A 5481-nucleotide genomic window follows, 5' to 3' on the forward strand; every position below is an offset into this window, starting at 1 on the left:
TCCCAAGCCAGTTCTTAACCATCGCGCCACTCGGCCGGCCCAGCAAAAACAATTTTTAAGCTGTATTCATTAGTCTGTTTTCTGGAGCAAGTGTTAGGATGTTAAAAAAGAGAAAATAGGTTTATTTAACTAATCTGCTTCCATCTTTTGTGCTACGGAGAATGGAGGATAGACTCTGGATTGGAATGGCAGAATTGATTTGGGTTAAATGGACTTGCAGCACACTATGGATGGGACTATTAAAGAGCCCCCACGTGTTCAGAAGTTCAGGCTCTCACTAGCCTGAGAGTTTTCAGGTAGTGTTTTGAGAACCTACAATTTGCTGGACATTAAGTTTGATGTATTCACAACTATTATGTCTTATTAGCCTTCGGTGTTTATTTAAAACTTAATGAAAACTTTTAGTTATAGAATATTTCAAGAATGTGGAAAGTTTTAAAAAATAATGTAACAAACACTGTTGTACTAGTGATGTAGATTTAACAAGTATTAATTTTTGCCTTGTTTGTTTTAGAGCTTTCTCTTTTGAAAACTATTGCTAATTTTTTTCATTTGTAATTCTGTCTTCTCTCCCTCAGTTCACTGCTTGAAGTTTGTGTATATTGTTCTCATGCGTGTTCTTCCGTATGTATTTCTGTGGGACAGGATACAAACCCAGGCGTAATGAGGGGGTGATGGAAATAAATGGGACTGATTAGCTTGGTGAAGCGAAGACTTACAGTAGGATGACGTATCTTCAACTATTTGATCTTCGACTATTTGGAAGTGACTTAATGTGAAAAAAAGTGCTTCAGTTGGATAACGTTACTGACATTAGGCAGTATAGATAATTTTTTAAAAAGTACTTTTTAAGATCAGAAAGCAACATCCAGATTTAGTGACAATTATTTTATGGAGGACTTTATAAAACATTGAAAAACATCATTGCTCAACCTATACAGATTCAGTTTTATTAAAAAGTCAACAAATAAGAATTTTCTAATATCTTCACTATAAAAATTGTTAACTAGCAATCCTTAGAGAGATGATTACATTACAATTTGAAAATTTAAGGACACGTGGTGTAATTTTAAAAACATCAGAGAAAGTGAATTTCAGAAATACATTCCTAATGTTCTGGTGCAGTAATTAAATTAAATTAATTTAATTAAAGTAATTAATTTACTTAAAAGTAAAATTTCAGTAATTCAATTTTAAAAGTTGGAGGTGTCACTGACAAAACCTGTTTTTCTTCTGAATTGTAGCATATATAATTTGTTGCTGAGGAAAATTGCTTAGAAGTTAGAATATAAGAAAGAATGGTCAATATGAGCCAAATCCTCTCAAACATCTTTCAGTTTAGGAAGCTGTGAGTAGCAGAGGATGGAGTCTGATGTGGAAGTGACAGTTCAGCTTAGAACAAGGCACAGAAAAATCATTCTTGTAGACTATATTTGTCAGGGCACATTTCTGAGTGATATAACTGCCATAAAGGAAAGAGAATATCCTGTTTTAATAAGTTGTTAAGTTTTTATTCATAAGCATTGAAACAAGCATTTCAGATCAGAATGTTAAATAATGGTCAGGGCAGTAAATACTTTCAGAAAGATCAAGTAAAGCATGTATGTAGTGCATTGTAGCACAATAGATTTCTTACTGCAATATCTAAATATTTGTTTTAATTCATAATGCCCAGTGAATTACATCTTTTTATATTTCTTGCTTAGCACATACATTCACTTGAGTCCTGATTTTATTTTATTTTTATTTATTTTTTATTTTTTAATTGGGGAATTGGGGGAGGGGAACAGTGGTGGGGAATTGGGGAGGGGGACCAGCCAAGTTGTTGTTCTTCAGTCTTAGTTGTGGAGGGCGCCAGTCTCCATCTCGCAGCTCTTTGGCAGCTCGTGGCCTCCAAGCTCAAGGTGCTGTGTTCAATCTTAGTTGCGGGTGGGCATGGCCACCATCCCATGCGGGAGTCGAACCAGCAGCCTTGTTAAGAGCACACGCTCTATCCACTGAGCCACCTGGGCAGCTGCTCAGCTCAAGGTGCCAAGTTCAGTCTTAGTTGCAGATGGGCGTAGCCCACCATCAAACAGGCAGTCTTGTTGTTAGAAGCACAACTGAGCCAGCTGAGCCATCCTGCCACCTGTTGGCAGCTCAGCAGCAGGTCAGCTCCAGCGCAGCATCACTAGCCCATATGGGAATCTAACCAGCGACCCTGTTGCTCAGAGCGCACGGTCTTAAGCTAACTCTTAACCAGTTAAGCCACTCAGCTGGCCTGAGTCCTGATTTTAGTGTTTAGTTTTTCTCTACTTGAGAGAGAGAAGTAGAGATGTCATCTGCTATTACCGAGTGTGTGCTACCTTCTTTTCCATAGTGTCAATGTGAGGGCTTTTAAAGAATTTCTCCTATGCACAAAAAAATAAGTGAAGATTAAGGCCAGCATACCCTTTGATAAATATTTTTTGGGGATTTGGAGTCTAAAATTCTAATCGTTTGGGTGTAAAAACTTGAATCAGATGTCAAAGGATGACCAGTTGCAACCTGATATTCAGAAGTGTAATGGTGCTCCGTGTCATTGTGGTACAGAGGAGCGAGTACAAGGTCAGGAAAACCCTTTCTCTTGAAACAGCTAAGGCCAGTGTCAGAGATCACTAGAGTTATGGCTTGGTGTATAGGGTACCTCGTGAGAGGAGTATTCACAGTTTCAATTCAGATTAATCTTTTCAAGGCTTAGTAAGGGACAGGCATAAGTTCCTTGGGTCTGCCTTTCAGACACCCATAAATTGGGGTGGAATGAGAATTTTTCCTTGCTCAGATAATCTGGGCCAGCACCAATGTGTGGAGAAATAAAAGACGCATTGCCTAGCGTGTAGGGGTCTGTTCCATGTGTTCTCTAGAGTAATATGTGATCCTCGTGGTATGTTCTTTCTGACTATTCTTGTTCTCACCTGGTGCTGATATGTTATTTTAGCCATTTGTTTTCCAAGGGTATTTAAAGGAAAAGCTTTGCTTCCCTTTGTTAAAAGTAAAATAATATAACTATGGGGCTCTTCTGTAATACAAGACATTTTGGTTTATGACTATGAGCCTGTCTAGGTTCACTCCCCTCATTCCCCACGTTTGAGTGGGAAATGTGGAGTTAATATAACTAAACAAGAAGCTGGGGGGCTAAATTAGAGATAGAGAACCTCATGTAAATTTTATTTTTTTACAAACCATTATATATTTTGATTTATATAAAAAGTATATATGTGTGTATTTATCTTTGCCTTGCTTTCTCTGTTCTCGATGCTCCAGTGTATTTCCTAATTTGATTGGAAACTATTCAAGAGCAGTTGCTTCTTGCTTAAGAATGAGTTAGAATCGAAAGTGAACTTGTTGGGTGGAAAAATGAATAATTAAAATTTCTCGTGAAAATCCCTTGGGAGGACACCAGATTGCCATACCATACTGTCTCTCAGTATGTCCTACACAGGCATGCTTTTCCTCCAGACTTGGATCGTATCACAATTATTTCAGATGAACCAGGTAAAAAAGTTGGCTTGTGTTTGATGGCCATGTTGTGTGTTTTTTTAGAAAGGGAACATAGTTTTAAACATTGGAGTCATGCGATGCAGCAATGTGTTCACAGCTTGAGATGCATGTGGTGATTGAAACAGACTAGGGAGCCCATATTCTTGTTGCTTATCCTGCATTCACTCCAGAACATGTATTCAGTGTGTGAAATAGTGGGCAGAGTCTCCAGTATTATTGTTTTTGTCTGTCTATACCTTTTATTTGGCCTATTGTGTTTGATTCAAATAATGAAATGTGCCTGTGATGTGATTCCACTACATTAACCAATTAGTAGCAATGAGGCACAATATAAGTAAGAAATAAAAGGTAAAATTTCTCTAGGATTTGCCATGGAATGTCACCCCCTTCAAAAGTGGCATAATAGAGGATTTTATGTATATAATGCTGATGTTTTCTGAATTCTCAGTGCCTGCTGAATCAGAAAGTTGGGGGTGAATAGGAAAATGGGGCGGTGGGCTCAGCAACTTGAGAATCCCTCCAGCTGACTTCAGTGCATACTGAAGTTTGAGACTCTCTTCTCTGTGCTCTCCCCTGACTCCTGCTTTGATGTCTTCTTCCAAATGCTCCAGAAAGTATGTTATTTAGGAAAATCCAGATGTGATTCTCTGAATCATCTCATTTCCAGAAATGCTCTCCAAGATTCAATCCCAATGGGTAATTGAAATTTAAACTGGATCATTCTACTTTCCTGATTAAAATTCTTCAGTGTGATATAGAGAATTCAACTGGGTTTTTTTTTTCTTTTTCCCCAGCTATTCTGATAACATTTCCTTACTGATTTGCAAGGCAGTCGTCTATGTTTTTTGCTTTATCTTTGTTTCTCATTTCTAATCTAATTTTATTTTGCTCAGGAAATGTGATCTGTATTGGGGGTCAGCAAACTAATTTGGTCACCCGAAGCCCTGGAATGATTTTTAAACTTCTAAAGTACTGTTAAAAAAAATAATAGTAAAGCAAAGAATATGGGGCAGAGACTGCATGGTGGGCTGCCAAACCTAAAATACTGTCTCTCTCTCTTTATACAGGAAAAGTTTGCTGGGCCCTGATCTATATAATACTTATTCTTTGGAATTTGTTGAGATTTGCTTTATGACCTTGTTAGTGTACATAGACCATTTTAAACTGTTACTAATGTACTTGAGAAGAATATGTACTTTCTAATTATTAGGCACAGGTTTCTGTATATGCTCATTAAATTCAACTTACTAATTTCCCCGTTCAAGCCCCTTATATCTTTACTAAATTGTTGTTGTTGTTGGTTTGATCTATCAGTAATTGATCAATTACTGAACCTTTCACTTTGATGCTGGACTTTGATGTTTGGAGTCAGAAGTTTTTCCAAGTATTAAACTTTGCAATAACTTAAAGGATATAAGCAGTCAAGAAGAACAGAAGCAGGGACTGGTCTGAAACATTCTACATGGCCCTCCTAGTTCTTTCCTTCCCACGTTGGTCACACTCTCTTTGACTCAAAATAATCAGTGAGGTCTCTTTAATTGAGGTCCATGGGTCATTTCACACAGTGGGAAGTGCCTGGGTTATAAAACATCTCTAGATTATTTTAAACTCTAGAGTGGGAGTTCGTAAACTCTGCACATTTTAGGCTAGATAATTCTTTGTTGCCGGGAGCCTGTCTTTTGCATTATAGGATGTTTAGCAGTATCACTGGCCTCTACCCAACAGAAGTCAGTAATACTCCCCCCACCAATTGTGACAACTCATAATGTCACCAGATATTGCCAAATGTCCCATGGGATCAAAATCATCCCTATTTGAGAACTGTCCTAGAGACTTGTATAGCTTATGTGACCTCCTCCAGGGAGCCATGCCTTATAAACCTGTAAATTATAGTTTTGTTATAATAAGCAGTCTTAAACCAGGATAACCGCTTAGAGTTTTCCACAGATAAGGACTCTGCTC

General features: G+C 37.8%; 1 protein-coding gene across 1 annotated transcript in view; it reads left to right on the forward strand.

Moving 5' to 3' along the window:
- The window catches only part of ASCC3 (activating signal cointegrator 1 complex subunit 3), a 311675-nt gene that overhangs the window by 5708 nt on the left and 300486 nt on the right, over nt 1-5481 (forward strand). The gene's annotated exons all lie outside the window — the stretch shown is intronic.

The sequence above is a fragment of the Hipposideros armiger genome, unplaced genomic scaffold, assembly GCF_001890085.2.
Source record: "Hipposideros armiger isolate ML-2016 unplaced genomic scaffold, ASM189008v1 scaffold_81, whole genome shotgun sequence".
Classification (NCBI taxonomy): domain Eukaryota; kingdom Metazoa; phylum Chordata; class Mammalia; order Chiroptera; family Hipposideridae; genus Hipposideros; species Hipposideros armiger.